Source organism: Diadema antillarum, unplaced genomic scaffold, assembly GCF_040938485.1.
Source record: "Diadema antillarum isolate AM-2024a unplaced genomic scaffold, OU_Dant_1.0 scf00000131, whole genome shotgun sequence".
NCBI lineage: Eukaryota > Metazoa > Echinodermata > Echinoidea > Diadematoida > Diadematidae > Diadema > Diadema antillarum.
The window spans coordinates 1967651-1987354 of record NW_027271020.1 but is presented as its reverse complement, the minus strand read 5'-3'; the positions used below and the strand labels follow the sequence as shown (position 1 = coordinate 1987354).

General features: G+C 37.9%; 1 protein-coding gene across 2 annotated transcripts in view; it reads left to right on the top strand.

Annotated features, from left to right (window-relative positions):
• The window catches only part of LOC139720680 (uncharacterized), a 104351-nt gene that overhangs the window by 30959 nt on the left and 53688 nt on the right, over positions 1 to 19704 (top strand). Inside the window, exon 1 of one of the 2 annotated variants that reach the window (XM_071632037.1) lies at positions 6333 to 7897. The exons of the other annotated variant lie outside the window; for it this stretch is intronic. The gene's annotated coding sequence lies outside the window, so the exon portion shown is untranslated. Of the gene's footprint in view, positions 1 to 6332; positions 7898 to 19704 lie in introns of those variants that run through there. 2 annotated transcript variants of the gene reach the window in all.

Below are 19704 nucleotides of genomic sequence, written 5' to 3'. Positions count from 1 at the left end.
GTTGTGATTTTTCGGCCATTTTAATAGAATAGTTTAGAGATAATAAACATGTTGGTTTGTATGTTTCTTCTACAATTTCATGTGCAGAATGCCTGACAGTGTGCATTTTTTTTCCAAACACAATGCTCTTTGCCTTCTATTTTCTGTGTAGTGTGTTTACAGTGTTTCATAATCTTTCTATTATTTGTTGTTGGTTTTTTTTTTTCAGCAGCAGAGCTTACAAGTCAGTCCTGCTCATTTGCCACCAATTAGTTGTGATACTGTAAAAAGTAAAAATTTTCGCGGTGTGGATATTTTCTCACGGCATGTGTCTAGTGCGAAAATAAAAGTGTGTGAATATTTTTACCTGTAGAAATTTGAAATATTCAACTTGTTATTGCTTTGATTCCACGAAATTAAAAACATGAAATTCATGATACCTCACTATAAAGACACTAAGTGCAAAAAATTCTTTCAATGTGTACAGTGTATTGAATGTCCACCTTTACAGTAGTACGTATACTGATTTAGTTTTTGCAGGGAATACAATAAGACAGCTGTGGAGGAGACTAACTGAACTTGGTGTTGTGTGTAGTTTGTAGTTGTGTTGTCTCCCCACCACCTCCCAGGCAGGTGATTGACAAAAGTTGGGAGTGTGGTTTCAGTATCAGGGGTTTTCCCTTTCTTCTCAATGATATCCCTGCATGAGCATTTCCTCTGAGTAACTTTAAAGGGTGTGTACAGTTCTGGTCGAGGTGAAGATTTAGCTTTTAACGTTTTGTGAGATATTCTGAAACCACTCTATGAGATGTCAAAGAGCATGCGGTTCTAAGGGGTATCAAAAGTTTATTCGATGAAAATCGGTTTTGAAATGGCTGAGATATCCAAAAACAAGGTGAAACAAAGAGATACTAATAAAGTTGGGGCATGTCGCCTTTTATTATTAGCACTTTTTTGGATATCTCAGCCATTTGAAAACCAATTTTCATCAAATAAACGTTGAATCCTTCTGAAAATTACATGCTCTTTCATATTTCATAAGAGGTTTTTCATTATCTCACTTAGGAATGTTCAAAACATGAATCCCTACCTCAACCAGTACTGTACAGTCCCTTTAATATTTAACCATCTCTCTGAAGAAGGCAGAAATATTGTGAGAACAGGACAGGTATTCACCTATGGTCATTTCCCATGACAGGAAACTGTGAAGCCGCAACCTGACGATCTATTATGTCCACTTTCTTCCATCTGTATAATTTCCTTGTGTTTGGACAGGTAAAAGTAAAAGTAAAACTTATTTTCCTATTAAACCTGAGTAACCATTTTATAGTTCTGGGGAAGTGCTTGTTCGATCAATGTTTTTGTCATTTGTCTAATTTGTGATACAACTCCACAAAATTCTGCCAAAAAAAAAAAGGGGGGAACACATCTTTGATACTTGAACATTACCATGTGAAACACGTGTACTACAATTACATATTGTAAAAATCATAATGTAAAAATAAAGTTTATGGAAATGTTTCTGGCACTTCATGGGTTCATGTTATTTTGCATTGAGGAGTACTGAATCTATGAAGTTATTCTTGAAATACAGCACATATACTAGTCAATGCCAGAGTGTGATGCACAATACACTTTCGGGTTGACTTTTATTGGGGAAGTCCAGGCGATTTTTATGATTTCATGTCATGTACCCATAGTAGGGGTACAATTTAAGCAACAGCTCCATGTATTGATTTGTGGAATCGATTGTGGTCCTTGAGCAGATATTGCAAACCCAATACTCAAACCCAAGGCAAATTACACTGAACAAGGATGATGACATGGAGCCTCAGATATTTCAGAAATATAGCAATATAGGCCTATCAAATTCTATTGCTATACCACTTTGCTGGACAAATTCACCTGTGTAGAGTTTATGAATGCTTTCTTGCTTCGTTCTGCTCCCTTGAGCCCCAGTCATGCAATCATATTGTGGTATAAAGCTGCCATGTCATCATCCTTGTTCATTATGATTTGTTATAAGATTCTTCTTCCGCATCCCAATCACCACAAATTCTGAAATTCTGTACCCATGCAGTACATCCAATATACTTGTAGTTGTTCAACTGAATGTAACAGTATGAAAATCATCCGGAGGTCTCCTTCAACTTGTTATTCTGAGAGCTGTGTTCATTATAAACGTGCCAATGCCGACCATTGGTGTGGTCTGTTACGCTTGGTCTGCTGCACTTGTGTGCGTACAGTGCTAGCTAGTGTAGTGCACTTGTCGAAAAAGTGACCTTTGACCCATCAATTTCTACCTGATCATAATCGCCTGTGCGTGACCAATAAAAGGACATCAGGTATGCTCAGTTTGGATTTTAACCATCATGACCTGATGCAAAAGCTAGATTGTGTTACAGTTCTATTTTCATTTTACTTTTATTGGTATGATATAGGTCTATAACACACCTTTTCCCATGAAATTAAACTGTTGTATACATTTTATATACCCTCTATGTAGTGTAGAATAGTAGAAGTTGTCTTGTTGTTGTACAGTGTAGCTGTCAGTTCTTATTTTCCCAGTGCATTGTCCTATGTTATATCGTAAAGAAGGGGTGATAAGCCTCAGTAATCAGTATGAAGTAGATAACTAGCAGTACCTGGTACATTTGCTCACCTCCCCAATCACCTGTGATCGTGAAAATATGGGATGTACGCCATCTGTGACAACTTGGTGATAGCACACTCATGAGTCAGTGCGTAGGGGAGTCTACCTACCTACACATACACAGTCATGACTGTATTCATTATGGCCTGCCCGAGTGTGTCAGCTATCTGCAGTCTGACTCACTGTGGAAGGTCTAGTCTTTGCTTATCAGCCCCTTTTCACAACTTTATCGGGTCTACGCCCTCCCCCTGCACCCATCCAGAGAAAAACAGAAAGAAAGAATTATTTATTGTAGAGGGATGTTCAGAGCATTACTGTAAATTGAGTTCCTGTCGAATAAGATTCCAAGAGAACAGGGTATGGTTGATATCCACTGTGAAGGAGTAGAGAAAGGAAATGGTATGAACGTGGAGCTACTGTCTGTTAGTAGCTCCATGGTATGAAGGATTGCATGGATTACATTCTCCGACAGGTTATGTAAGGAGAATGGTTTTCACTGCATACTCGAGTATGTGATTTTTTCAGAGAGAGAAAGATAGAAGAAATAGAATGTGGCTACTCTCTATTTGTTGTTGATTTGTAAGATCTTGCTCTCTATCTATGACAGCTGACTTGTCTTACTGAAACAAGACAACCCTTCCAATTCATAGAAACACCTCGACGGAAGACAACCCTTCACCAGAGTTAATCAGCGGTATAATAACATATAAGGGTCTAGTTTGTAGACTATCCAGTCCACCTCCTCTCCTCCAGACTGTTTCCAAATTTAGATTGTTGTAATCCCTGATGGGGATTCGCTGAAGCAGTCATGAATATCCATGATGCTTCAAATAAATATTCATTACAAGGCCTCCTGTGCAGGGATCGGATCAAATCGTTAGTCTCAAAATAGACCCAATATTGCCTCTTTTTTTAAAATTTCCAGTATTACTGTGGATGATAGCTTATGATATGATTCCTTCGTTGTTTTATTTGTGTCTTTAGTACTTTACTTTAAGAATTATTTTATATCGAAAAGGAAATGAAGCTCATATCGATGATTAGTGTGTGGGGCAGAAATCATTGATTTTGTGAGCATCAATCAAACAAGTTATTGTATTACTATCATTGAATGATACATATCAATGTATATGCCGAATATTTCACGAAGTTTTTATTTTCGCAAATTTTGAGAGTCAGGTGCTATTCGCGAAATTAAAGACACAGAAAAAGATATTGACTCTGATCCCGATATGAATATGACGTGCATGTACAACACTCTATGTTTCTCAATTCAGTACTGTACCCCACGATCGCGAATTTAACCATTTGCAAAATCATCAGGAAGTCCAGACTTACAAAAATTTAGAGGCGCTAGATATACAGTAGATGTTTTAGTACATACAAGGAAACAGCATGGCGAAAAAAAAAAACCCCAGTGGTTAGATGTCTCATTGATATCTGACTCATGGTGTAAACTTCGACCCAATAACCTTTAAAACCTAGAGCGAATAAGTTTTAGTCATATTTGATACAGAGCCTTGAAAGTCGTAGCACCCAAATAGTGTGAGATGAGTACAGGTAAACACACTTTCATCATATATGATTCGAAAAGTTAGCAGCAAAAAAAAAAAAAAAAAAAAATGTGCTGGAGCAAAATTTCATTGTTATTTGTGTGAAAAAATGCCTTGATCTTACCTGAAATCATGCCACCAGCACCATCCATGCTCATTTTGAAAAATATTGGAGATGTTATTGCAAAGTAGGATGCAGATGGGTTTTGTTGAATCATTGGCTGTTAATCATGTATTTTGTAATTTTTACCCACAAGCACTTGATAAGAAACAAGGAAATTATACACTCACTGTTCGTAGTGCCTTGAATGCCTTGTTCATGTGATGTGATGCAATTTGTGGCTGCCTTTATTTTTTGCTTTAGGCTAATCAATATTATTATTTCCTCACTTTCCACTTTGGCTTGACCACATAATTGCTTTGCTTGAATAAAGTAAATGTTGAACTCTTAAAAGGATTTTTTTCACAGTGTGATATTTCACATTTGCATACATTTCTCTGCATTTGCATATTTGTCCACATTTGTATACAACCTATACAAATTATTTAATATATGATGCATCTGATTCCATATTAGGCTATAGGAAGAGAGGGGGGGGGGGGATGTTATTAGCCCAGTGTATTAATTCTGGGTGAAGGCTATACCCCTGAAATGAATCCAAACCTGTTGTGGTGTGAAAGCATGAATGAATATTGTTTGTAGGTGGTGCATTTTCTATTAAAATCAATTTGAAACTTGGCTCTATCAAGTGTGAATGGCTCATCCGATGATGAAATCATGAATTCACAATTCGTGGTTGACAGGTATTAGAGCACGATGCCACTTGAAAAGTTGTAATGGTATCCCTTCTCCCGTGAACGCTGCATAATCTACATTTAATATTTTTAGTGACCACATATATGCAGCCACTACAATGCGTAGGGTGAGAATGATAAGGATGTAAAAGTTGCCACCAAAGCCATAGTGTTTAATACCCTTCTCATTCTTACCCCTCGAATGCTACCCTCACCCTGCCCCCCTTGAAGATAACTACTGTATTAACTCTTATTTTCGCAAGGGTTTAATTTTCACGAATTTCGCGAATCACAGTTGGATCGCGAATTTAACAGCACACTAAAATATTGACATGCGCGGGGGTGATTGTACATTTGCAATGTACTTTGGCGTCGGTATCAATTCGTGAAAAAGACATCCTGCGAAAACGTTTGTGACCTCATTTGCGAAAATAACAGCATATATATAGCAAAGGACTAAAGGAAATTTTTTGTTTACATTTTGATTTTGTGAATTTCTTGAGAGCCAATATTCGTGATATACACTGAATGCCAGCAAAAATTTCATGCAGCGAATAAGGCCGTCAGCTCTAATTCCCGAAAATTTCATGATAGGAAAATTTGGGGCTTTACAGTATTTATCGTCCAGTGCATGTTATCTCCTTTGGGCAACGTTTACGTTTTTGGTATTTTCATAGACCATGTAGACTGTGAGTTTAGCCCTGCCTGTCAGTATATTAATTAGTTACAGTCTTTCTATCTCATTTCATATATTTAATTGTAATGGTTCTTTTTAAAGCCTACCATGATCTGATCGCAAGAGTCACTGATGAATATTTAGGGCCTGTACAGGCTGTATGTTATATTTATGCGCTATGGGTGACTTATTTCTGAGATAACTATCTAGCAATGTCTTATCGCGTGATACACACTTTTTGCAGTGGAAACGTGGAAAAACCAAAACCAAAACACAACCAATGTGTAGGCCTAGATTGTTAGATACAGTCCATATGTTGCTGCTCAACTACATACAACTGTACATGCCACATATTTAGAGAATAATGGTTGTTTTGTTGTTGTTTTGTTGTTGTTTTTTTCGAATTGGTATGTTCCAACATTTTCCCAAGTGGTTAAATTCATGACAGTGGAGTATAACAGAGGACGGAGAAGTGAACATGTGCGTGTCACATTTATGTCGGTATAAGAGTTAGTATTTTTGTGTATTGGAATTTGTGAATAGCACCTGACCTGCATAAGTCACAAAAAATAAAAATGAAGAAATGAATAAATTTTGTCTCATGGTAACAATGTGAATGGGTTTTGTAGAGGCTCTGAATGACCACAGACATTTTGTGGCATCATATGTGGCATCAAATATAAATATGTAAAACTCTGATGTGGTAACGGCAAGTAACTTCAGAGCTATGGAAATAATTGTACATATTTTACCATTTTAGTACCTGAATATATATATATTTTTTCTCTAATCAAAATAGAAATATGTTCCCTTCGAGCTCTTAAAAAAAATGTATTGTAAATATCATCTGTCATGATTAGTATGCACAAATTTGTCATTTTTTTTTCCAGCTAAAATGAAATATTTGTATGCCAAGTACAGTATATGTTCTGTTGTGTTCGTTATGGTTTTATCCTTGACGTCTTCAGTTAAAGGGCATTTAAAGAGCTTCCATTCATGTGTTTTGTTTTGTTTTTGGCTTAAAATCACTCTCTCCTGGGTCAGTGGGCAAGGACAATATGACAGACTGAGTTCCTTGTGTTATTGACTGTATCATGGTAAGCAGTCATTGAATCAATGAAGCAGCTTGTCTACCTTCTTCCAGGTAGATACCCAGCCTAGTCTTTGAAGTTCAGACCTGCTTGCTGTTAGAGACACAAACTGCATCTTGGAATCAGATGTGTCCTTTATCTGTGCCAGTTTGTTTAGGTTGTGATTGAACAGTAGAAAGATTGGGATCCTACTGCAGACATGTGTCAAAATTTTATTGCTCGGTGTGTAAGATTTTTTTCCTCAACTGGAATAAATATGGTCTGAATATGTAGACTAGCATGATAGAAGTGGCTTTATCTTGGCTTCAGCAAACACTTATTGTGAAACTATCACAATGCTATGAGGTAATGAGTAATCTGAGCCACCAGTACCGCCTTGGTGAGTGAAAATGTGTTGACTGCTCTGACCCTGCACAGTTTAAATATAGAACTGTGATATTCTACAGGAGAACAGACATGTAAAATTCCTAGTTGTGTGCAGTTGTTCCGCAGTGTCCTTTATTGTATTATTACAGATATGAGCTATACAGCAAAAGATATAATGAGATAGTTTTATAAGAAATTGGAGTGAGATCATAAAAATCCCTAGTAGTTAAAAAAAACTATAAGAGATAAAGAAGAATATGATCTGTGGGTCCAAATTATCATAGTGGAATTACTGTATGAAAGTGTAGACTACACTAATATGATGATGATCATCATACATGCTATGTGTGGAGTGGGGGCGCTCAAGACTGGCCTGTGTGTATGAGTGTGTGAATCTGTGTGTGTGTGTGTGTGTGTATGTCTGTGCATGTGCATTTGAGTGGGTGTATTTTATGTGTGTGTTCCTGTCTCTCTTTCTCTCTCTCTCTGTGAATGCAGTGTGCAGTGCAGTTCAATCCCTGACCCCATTGAGGAGTCCCAGCCAACATTGTATGACTCGGTTGCACAGGAACGGGGAGGGCATAGGGAGAGAGAGAAAGAGAGGTGAGGGGGAGAAAAAGAAGCCAAGGGGATCGGGAGAAGAGAGATGTGGATAGTATTTCTGTAGTGTACAGTGAAGCAGGCAGTAGGTAGCGTGTAGGGAAATCCGGAGCCTACATTTAGCAGCACAGCTCAGGCCACTGCATTGCATTGGATTTATACGTCGCACGGCAGTTTTTTTAAGGTATGTTGCCGCGGTGGTGAACCGACTGTATGTGTGTCATTCATTGAGAGGTGTAAAACATGACCTATCGATCTAAAATGCCGCTTTCGATAAATGTAGGTCTTGTTCAGTGGCAGCCATAGTCGCATCGAAGATTTTACATTTGATGTGCTGTTTAGTGTGTATGGTACCAGACAAGTACCGGTATTTATTATTTAGAGAACGCATAATTTCAATCATTAGCACTTGTTAGTATTGCTATATGATCAGTGTTGTTGTAGTTCTGAGCTCAAAATCTCTCATCTTATATTTCTCACATACGTAATGGCAGGTAAGATACAGGCCCCGACCCTCCCCCCTCCCCCCCCCCCCCCCCCCGCCCCCTTGGTTGTAGAATATTGGAATTACTCTCTTTGCTGTATACATAAGTTGTTGTATTGATTTTAATGCCTCTGCCCAGAATTATGCCAGAAGTAGTATTTTCTTTTTTTTATCAGTACAAATCGTGAAGACTTTGTCAACCTTCATAGATACTTGAACCATATCCAAATGAGAAAAGTAGAACATCCCGCATTGTTTACATTTCAGGAGATGATGCCTGAATGTCACTGTTCTGTGGTAGTATATAAACTTCTGAATGGGAAGTGAGAATTGCTGATGTAAGCCCTTGTTTTGCATGCAACCAATCTCGTTAACTCTGTTGAGTGTGATTTCTTGACAATATTTGTAAAAAACATGCCTTTATTGGTTGTAGCAATCTTCATTCATGAAGACTCAAAACAAGAAATTGAAATGAGGGGATGTAGGCCTACATCTATGACTAGGATATGTTGATATTTAGTTAATAGGTCAATTGCATCCAATATATTTAAGTGCATTCATGTAAGGGACATTATTATGCAACTTTTCAAAAACTTGGAAATCAACACTAAGATTATAAATAAGCAGCAAGACGGCAAGTTTCTACACAAAAAAACAAACAATTCTGAAGGGAAAACAACAGTTTCGAATATTTTGTAGTAGTGACTATGAATGACATGTCAGTTTGTTGATTTAGATATATGTTTTCACAAAGGGTCTGCTGGTGATATTTTACTTCACTAATTGTACAAAGCGTTTACATGCAATTTGTTAGATACTGTCCACATGTACCGAATTGGGTACTTCAATATGATTCTGTTTGATTCTGAGACTGACTGAATGTGAGTTTAAGCACCTCTCTGTACTGGAAGGGACACACACAGTATTACTCTGAATTTATAAACATATGGGGCCAGGTAATTATAGAGAGGGCAAAATCATGTGTGTGTCTTTTGGTGTGTTTATGAACTCACTTCTGGGGTAGAATTAAAGGCATTATTTGCCATTTGCAGAAGAAACAAAAACCCAGCTTTAGTGTTTCAAATATTTAGTTAAATGTGAGTTAGGGATAGAAAACAACCAATTGAGATGTAAAAATTTGAATCAGCATAATCAATGTTTATTGTTGTCAAATATACAAAATGTGAACAATGATAGTGTTTCTAGACTTGACCATCTACATTTATGGTTTATTGAGAAAAATAGTCATATCTCCGTATGTATTAGACTTTATTGCAAAATTCTTATATGATAGGATGTTTTGTGATACAACTGACCTACACGTATGCATTGAATGTGATATCTCGTACATCTTTTAAATCATGGCTCCCAAAGGTAAACAAGACCTTTAAGGTTTCCAAACAACTCTCAGGGAGTTTTGAGCAGTTGATTTTAATGTCAAGCGGTTTTGATTATGGGGTCTGAAACATGTCACTGAAATGCTGGGGAAAAAATGCAAGTGCAAACATATTTGAGCTGGAAACAAGTTTCTGTAGAGTTGACAATCACAAAGTCATTTTGAAACATGTTTATAGCTCAGACCTGCCCACGCCAACCACTGCCAGCTTCGTTGGCCCTACACATTTCTACTCCTCGGGTCAAACTGCGCAATGGAGCTGCGCGGTGACAAAACCATCCGAAGACATTTGCAATATATGTGTTTTGATGCAGTGGATACTGAAACGCCTTTCAAACAATGGAAAGTTGATAAATGCAGCATTTTTGTGTTTTGTATCAATGTTTTGTGTGTGTACTTGTATGTGTTGTTGTTGTTTTTTTCCTTCAGTTTCCTTCAAAAGTATGCGATAACCAAATTCAGGTTTTTTTGTTGGACTTCACATTGCATTTAAAGACGTGCCTGAAAACCCTCTCATAACATGAGGCATCTCTACTGCATTTAGTAATGGATTCACCCTCGAGAATGAAGAGGCATGAATTACTCCCAGCCCATCGAACAGACGAAAACAATGAAGGCGTGCATAGGCCCTAAGTGTTATTCTACCACATATATGAAGAAGTAATCCTTGTCATGTGATTTTTCGTTAACGTTGGTACACTGGACTGTATGATACTGATGGAAAACCTGACTGGGAACCGTGGGCGGCAGCATTTTTTGCAAACTTTCCTGACACGTGTACATGACTGGAGATATATTATGGCACATGTCGTGTCATATGTTGACAAAACAAAATCATTTGTCTATTCACCTTAAATCTGCAATGTACTCTTGTGTTTTAACCCCTCCCCCCCCCCCCCCCGACATCTTTATTCCCCAGATCTCTCAGAGCTAAGAATGATGTGCTGTGTAAAAATCCAATATCCTGTGACAGTTGTCTTGTAGTGTTGCATGGTATCCCATGATGTCGATGTATTAAGACAAAGCGTGCTACCTTTCTCAAGAAGAAGACATCATATTCTCCGAATCCTTATTTACATAGCCACTGAATCACTCACATGCCATTGGTCGCAGAGAGGATTTCATGCTCAGACAAACAGAATCACAGCCCTCCACTGAGATAGCTGGCTCAAATGACTTGTTTTTTTCGCTCACTTCAAGTAGCGGTGCTTTGAATCAGGCCCCCTCCACCTATTACATAATCTGACCGCCAAATCCCCATGGCCGATCCCCAACACCCAATTGTCTGTCCACTAATCACCATTTATAGGATTAACAACCCTATTGCTTGTGAGTCATCCCCCGCCCCATTTATGTGTCTGGTGTACACAAGAACAAACCCTCATTTGTCTGTGTCACCCCCCCCCCCCCCTTAGTCTTGGTTCCATACTGACATATATTATATGCAAATGTTTCAGAATGATACATTTGACATATAAAATAAACAAGGGCGAAGAATGTCACTGTGTATTAAACTCAGCTGGCCACTAATGTACACTATATTGCACAGTGACTCTGCTGAAGAGTGTATGATTATTGCATGTGAAGGAGGAGAGGGAGCTGTAATTTACGGAACGGCGCGGAACTTTTCAGTCTTGCCAGGTGGCCTTTTCCTGACTATCTGATGACCCGATCCCGCCCGTGTTCGGAGTATTGGGGAAGGGAGCTATAGATAGGAATACAGAGTATATGCACCCATCATCCTTGAATTAGTCAGACTGTCAACATTGTGCATAAGTCAGAAATAGCTCTCCATTTCTATTACTCATTACCTCTCTGGTCTGTATCACCAGTGCTGCCGTGTGGTCAGTGAGTGGAATTGACCGACCAACTGACAAATAGATGACTACAACTACAGGTCTGTACATAATGAATACATGGTATACAATATCTGGTTCACACCTACAATTGCATGCATTAGTCAGGTTGTAGGAATCAAGTTACTGTACAAGATGCATTGACTATGAATGTGATTTATAACATTGGTGGAAGGCATGCACATCTTACTCCAGTATTTACCAGTTGCTTTGCGTTCATAAAATACAGTTACCTCCATATGTGATCCTTCAGAATGTTGATATGATATGATGCTTCCTCGAAATGTGTCCATGTACCTAAAGCAGGGCTCCACACTAACTTTTTTTTTAGTGGCCCGATGGGGCCACCAAAATCCTCAATTTCAAATTTTTGGTGGCCCGAGAGATCAATTTGGTAGACCGAAAAAAAACCACAATAAAAAACATTAAAAACCCTGTTTTTTTAATGAGTCAAATATTTAAGTTTTATCATAGTAAGAATTGGAAGTTGGACATACATAAATGTATTTATCTACTCATAAATAAACCTCAACAAACTTGCAACACTCACTCTCAGGCACTCATTCAGTTCTTTTCATCCATCCTTAAAACAAATTTAACCGCTAATTTCCGGCCCAAAAAGTTACGAATTTATTGACATACTTTCCAAAAAATTTGCCTTTTTAAAAAAATTTGGTGGCCCGACTTTTATTTTTGGTGGCCCTGGGCCACCGGGCCACCGTTAGTGTCAAGCCCTGCCTAAAGACAGACATAACCAAGTATACTTCAGACTAGTTTTCAACGGTTTGAAATGTAGTAGACGCGAGGGTTTTGCAGAAGCAAAATTAAAAAAATAAAATGAATAAGTAAATACATGTCAGATATTGACTGCCTCCTGAGAGAATTTCTCAAACTAGAAATTGATCTCATGCAACAGGATGACATCATAATACAACAGGATGACATCATAATCAAAAGTCAGTGATGTTGGTTTCATTATATATCCAAACTTCAGACCATTCAGAACACTAAGAATAAAATCATTGGAATATAATACGCTTGTAAAAGGAAAGTAACGAAAATGACGAGTGGAAAATGATGAGTGATAGTTGTTTCGCTTTCTTGGTAGATGCGATAATTTTGGGCACAGAAGTACTTTGTTCTAATTATAAAGGTGCGTAATGCTTACTTTATGCTTCTCAAGTTGCACACACCTGATGAATCTAATGTGATGTTTAGAACAAGAAGGACATTTAGTGTTGCAAAGAGATGGCTGAGTTTACACCTGTCTGCTAAGTACCCTGTAGGTAACATCTGAGCACACATCTCCAAAATTGTAGGATATGTGTTCTGATACCCAAAGGAATGAAAACTATTTTGTCATATATATATTTATTTATTTATTTATGATTTTTTTTTTTTACAAAGCAGATGAGGAGATCCACTTACTGTCATTACAGATCTCATCACTAGTTGTGCTACACTTGTAGAAGAGCTTATGAGACTGGATTGTTTTCCTTTTCTATTCTTGAATAGAAAATACACGAAATACAAGTTTTACGACCAGTTTAAAGAAAGAAAAAAATGCATGCACTGTGTTCATTTTCTTTTCTTTTTTTTTTGTCATGTAGAATATTAAAGAACATTTCATTTTCCTTACTTGATTAACAATATATGAAGCATCAATACACATACAGTGTGCATGTAGCTAAACAAAAAGAAAAGAAAAGAAAAGAAAGGCTGTGTTTGAGACTGAAGGCAGTAGATATCATACTGCCAAGGTATCATTTCAAATGAGATATACATCTAGGATACTGGTCCTGTTGTTGTTGTTTATAGCTCATCTTCAGGCTGTATGTGTCTACCATGACTTTGAGACAATTTCTCCTCTTCAATGTAAAACTTACTTACGTCTGGTTTGAAGAGCTGTTTAGTTCTACCTCTAATCAAGATATAATAATCTATATCTTCTCTTCTTTTTTTTTAAATGCCCAAATACACTGTAACAGTCTCTTACAAAATCTATGATCTAGAGAGGGGTTTAGCAATTGCACTATCAGTAATGCTAAGTTAAAACATAATGGATGGTTAGCAAGTGGCAGTGGCTTTTTTTGATAAAGAGGAGAGGCATTCTTTTTGCATAACACAAGGTTATTAACCCCTGAGAGTGACTTTTGCTCTGTGAAAAAGAAGTAAAGCTATGAAAAGGAGAAAGCTATTACTTGAATGTGCAATGTACAAATGTCGAGTTTTATTCCACTTTTAATGCGTTTTCAAGAGAGGTTTCCATTCAAGACACATTTTCCTTCTCTCTGCTCAAAAGACATTAAAAAAAGATTCTCTTTCTATTCTTTCTGCTTGCCTTATTCTGTTTGCTTATTTTTTTATTTTTTGGTATAAGATTGCTCTTAACTTGTTGCTGTTTTGTTGATGTTGTTGTTGCTCCACCATTATTGTTGAAAATATTTGGCTCTCAGGGAAACTTTCGGAGGGATTTCTTTACTCTGGAGCGCTGTTGTTCTGACTGAATGTTTGCACAAAATCCAAACAGCATTTTGAAGGTTTCACCCTCTGAGCCACTTGCCCCTTTCATACCGAACAAATTTCTAAAGCAATGCTCCCGTGTGCACTCCATCGAATTTCTATGATCGGCAAAGTCTCTGCCGAATCTACTGTGACCCAACTCCCATTGAAACATGAATGAAAGGCCTATGACAAATTGCTAATAAAAGTTACTTTCCCCTCTTCCATAACTCCGGTTCCATTGAATGGTCATTCAATAGGACACTCCATTCTGCAAAGCTCTCCCTTGAATGACCATTGAAAACACCACTGCATTGGCACACTGTGCTGCCAGCACAGATGAGATGTACACTTCAAGCCCAAGTTCTTTTGTTGTTGAGATATTATGATGCATGCTCAGAACCAGCAAAAAAATGGGGTTCATATATTTCTTTTTTCTTTTTTGTTGTTGTTGTAAAGTTTGTAAGTTACAATCAATTGTTGTTCGGTCTTTGTTCCTTTATGTGGAATTTCAACATTCATTTGACAAAGGTTCAGTGGGTGATCAAGGGATGAAGAAGTTGTGAAATGGGTGAGACACGCACCCCCTGCTACCGTATTGAAAATATCTGGCACCATGTGCTAACATGTAATCCCAGTGGCGCAGAGACCCGCAGGGGAGGAGTGATAAACAACTTCCTCTCGTTATACGTGAATCGACTCAAAACGTTGTGGCATTCCATATTACAGTGGTGTAACAGCAAGGAGCTTCAAACACACAGTGATGAGTAGTTAAAGGCACTGTTTACCATTTGCAGATGAAACAAAAATCCAGCTTTAGTGCTTCAAAATAGTTCTGAAATGTGAGTTACAGCCTAGGTATAGAAACAACCAGTGTAGAAATGTTTTGTTTTAATCAGTATAATCAATGTTAAGTATTGTTGAATATAGGCTAACAAAATGTGAACAATAGTTACAATAAGATTGTTTCTAGACTGAACCATCTACAGTTATGGTTTATTGAGAAAAATAGTGATATCTCCTAATATTTTACGCTTTATTGCAAAATCTTTACATGGTAGGATGCTTTGTGATACAACTGACCTACACATATATGCATCAAATGTGATATCTCGAACATTTTTTAAATCACTGCTCCCAATGGTAAACAGCACCTTTAAGCTCATTGAGGACCAATGTGAGTATCAATTCTGTTGGAGTCAAAGAAGCTATGATACATGTTTGATAAAGTTGATATAGAGAATTTTAACCCCATGACAAATGTTTAATGAATGACAAAGATTACAGAGTGTATCAGGACTGCACACTAGCCCATTTTTTCTACTAGTCCGACCTGCCTCTCAGACCAGTAGGTACCCAGTTTTTCAATTTTTTACTGGTCCATTCCTGAAAGAAGTTACTGGTCCGACAGTGAATTTAACAGGTCCCGGGCCGTCCGACCAGTGCCAGTGTGCAGCCTTGGTGTATGCACAGCCACGATTTCAGTTGATATGATAATTTGCAATGCCTTTAAGGGACAAGTTCACCTTCATAGACATGTGGGTTGAGTGAATGCAGCAATATTAGTGGAACACATCAATGAGAGTTTGATTAAAATCGGACAATCCATTCAAAAGTTATGAATTTTTGAAGTTTCTGCTCAGTCATGGCTGGATGAGAAGACTACTATAGCTTGTGATGTCGTATGCGTACAACTATATAAAGAAAGTATAAAGAAAATTCAAGTTATTCTCACTTTTCTCACATAATAAAAGAGCACTCTACTTCTCTCTTTCAGAAGTCAGGGGGAATAATATTACCCCTAACATAAGTCAGTAACAAGTCGTGGAAATGTGCACTTTACTCAAAAAGTCAAGTTTTGTGAAATTCTCTTTTTATTTTCCTAATATCGTTGTACGCATTTGACATCATACACTGTAGTAGTCTTCTCCCCCAGCAGTGATTGCACAGATATTTTAAAAATTCATAACTTTTGAACGGATTGTCGGATTTTCCCCAAACTTTTACTGATGTGTTCTACTAACATTGTTGCCTTCACTCAATCCACATGTATATGAAGGTGAACTTGTCCTTTAAGTATCAAGATTGTAAGAAAATCCTGTATGGGACTCTTTACATGAGCTTGCATGGTCACATGACTGTCACATGTTGTGGAACTTCTCTGAGAACCCTTGATTCATGAAAGAAGAAAAAAAAGGAAAGTGCATTTGAACAAGAGAAGGAAAAAGGAAATCAAAAATTAGTAGCCATATAGATGCTGCTGATATATATGCTAATAATGTTAGCTTTTTATTGTTTCAAAAGGGAATTTTCTGTGTTGAGTTACTGTTAGCACCTTCAGATGGTGCAAACATGTATGATTTGATGGACAAGAAATTTGTGTGTGAAATCACAAACGTATGTGATATCACCCCCCCCCCCCCCATGTTCAAGCTGTCTTTAGCGGTCAAGAAATGTTCATGTATTATACCACATAGTATGACAGCAGTTTCACTGAAATCAAACTATGAAAGAAGAAAGGAAGGCTTCAGATTTTGCATTACATGTTCTCAAGCAACGGTAATTTTAGGTGCAGTCATATGTGTCCCAATAAGACAAGACAATGTTGCTATTAAATTTTTACATCACATTTACTAGTTTTGTGTGTACAAATGTCATAGGATTCTTCTTTTGTTATACAATTCAGCAACTTTTTATGAGTCCTCATTGCTGAATCTGTCCAACTTTGAAATAAAACAATGTTAGGTGAAGGCTACCATACCTCCTTGAATTAGTGTCAGACAAGGAAATACTAAATAGAGTTTCAAGGCTTTAAATCCTGTTATAGTTTTATTTTTCTCTACTTTTGAAAGTCAACATTAGTAACATGCAATATAGTGAATCACGACTGCGGGAATTCCTACTGGATGCAAAGGTATCCTATAGCCTTTCTTTATTTTGTATTCATCGTTGTTGTTGGTTTCCATGCAATGAATCACTTTATTATTCACCATTATCGATTGCACGATTCAGGTATGCTGTGTCGTAGGTGACTGTAGGAAGACATTTTAATAGCAACCTGTGTGGGCTGAGTCACCGAAAGGTGATGCGGGCATATGGCCACTTTGGTCAGTGTCCCGAAAAAAGGGGTATCTGATGTGTTTTCTTTCTTCACGCTTACCGGTGCTCTCAGCAAACTGACCCGTGCATGCGTCAGTGCTGCACCGATGACCACTGCAGCGAAAAGTTTAGGGAAATCAAGGCATGCTGAGCTGCGCGGATACGAGAGGGCCAGTTAGGGGGTGGGGGACGTGCAAGGGAGGTGGTAATTTCCAACATTGCGCTTTAAAAACCGTTGTGCCTGAACCATTTTGTGCTTGAGCAGCTGCTCTCGCCAGAAGCCATATATCTGTCTTCCAACCTGTGGGCTCTCAAATAGTCAGGATAAGTATGTGCACAACTTGTACGTGTGAGTTGCGGAGAGAGTCTGAAAGAACTGTATGCATTTATTCAATCATTTGTTAGCATTCGTGGTCATTTTTCTGGATAGCACACAACTTTTGATTCTTTTACAACTTTTTAACATGCCCTTGCAAACTTGAAGGGCCTAAACATGAACACAAACAGTATATAAAATGTTCTTTGAAGCTCACTTCAGCCTACATTGTACCTCATGTATAAAATGAAGTTTTGTACCTGTAATGCTAGTGGCCCAATAACATCTTCACATTAATAAAATTTTGAATTTTTTTTTTCTTTTTTAATGACATGCGATAGAAGGGTTTTTCTTTCTTTTCTTTTTCGTCTGAAACTTTTACTAGTGATGCTATGGTGTATGTGCTATTGGTTAAAGCCTGTCTACCTCAGATAGAAGCCACGCAGTTTGCAGCATATCTCTGCCTCATCATTATGTTGATAGGTTAGCACAGTGTGGGGAACCACGAATGTTATATTAGATAGCATTTTGGTGAAATATTTTACACAAAATTTTCATGGGAGTAAAGGTGGGCTTGTTTGTTGCTTTTGTTTTTCATTTAGTACAAATTTTGTGAAATTTTATACACCATGGTGAGAAAAAAAGTTGTCTCATTCAGTAATTAAGAGGAAAAGTTTGGTGAAATGATCTTCACTGAAAGTTTTCACGGTCAAAAAGAAAAAAAAATATGTCATTTATTGAAAAATTTTTTGAAATAATTTACACAATTTTTGGAAGGATAAATAGACACCTGTTGGGTGAAAGTTTGAAATGATTTTCACCAATTTTCATGGGAAAATTAGTCTCACAACACATGCTGTGATGAACTGTGAAGCTTTTCAGCTAGAATAAAGGTAGATACTGCTAATAAGCAAGTATGGATGAAAAATAGAAATATCATGTACACTTTCTTGCCAGTTTTCTTTAGGAGCTTTCTGTCTGTGAATTTCTATTTCATTGAAAGCATCATAAAATTGTCTGCTAGAATCATGATGCGTGATTTCAAACACAAGGCGTGAAATACTCAAAGAGATACCATAGTTCCATGGGGAACAAGACACTCTGTAATAGTAAGCATCTTTAATTTGAAAAAGACTGCAAAATTCAGGTCAATCTATAGTTATATTTAGGAAAAATAGATTGATTCGGACAAATAGAATAATGCTGAGTAATTATAACTCGGGAGGAAGAACAAGCAGAGATGTTATCACACCTGTGAAAGTAAGCAACCACAACTGAAAGGAATAATCGCAGCCATGTTAGCGAAAGGATGATTACCCATCTCTTTTTTAATCACAATTGAAACCAGGAAGAGAAGGGAAAGAGCGAAGTAGGAAAGTGGAAGGGCAGGAGGAACTTGTGTAGGACAAGGGTCAAAGGTTGAGAGGAAGAGAGGCAGACAAGTGTGAGGCAGATACATACCTGGCCGGCGGATCTCGACTAAAATTGTACGGAGGGACGGACGCTGCAACTGTATGTGGATTGCAGTTAGCTGCCTTTCAACGGTTTCCTCTGGAGGCGCGTTGTGTTTACGTTTCCACTTCCATAGGGTGTTTTGAGTAGAGGTACATCAGGCTGCTTTGTCTCTCCCAAAGCACTTTGTTATTTAGTACAGTTTAGAGTTTGGTGTTTAAAGAGGTAATTTTGGGTTGGCAAAGGTGTCGATGCCTACAGGGGAAAGAGATTGTGTTGTCGTCCTGCAAGGATAGAGTGTTTAAGCTGTGGAAAGATTTTTCAGTTCTGGTTCAGTACCAGTTTTAGAGAGTTAACCGTCTTTAACCTGTTAAAGATATGGAAAGTCCCAAGAGTGCTTGTAGGGCCTAATGGGCAGGTGTCTATGAGAAATATATGGTGGCCTTCGTGATAGTTGTTGTGGTAGCGATATTGGAGATGGTTGCACCACCCGATATATTCCTAAGTTTGTGCAGACTTTGTATATTGATTTGAACCATTTCCATCTCATCATTCTTCAGTGTAGGTAGGATACACAGTGAGATTCAGGGTTGCCAGTTTGATGAGTAAAAGATGAACAATTATTCAGTCAGCAAAATGACCCCTGGGTACGATGAGTTGATTATCAGAGATCAAAGGTCATAGCATGGGCAGGCATTGACCTCAAGGCAGTTGAACTTTTAGGGCTGCCAGAAAGATCACAGTCTTGGTAGGCTGCTTTGATGTATACTGTGAGGTTGCAATGGATTCAAGAATTCTTGAAATCTCTGGAGCACACTCAAGGTTGTTACACTTTGATCCTTTCTCTCTCCCTCCCCCCCCCCCCCCCAACCCTCCTTCCCCCTTC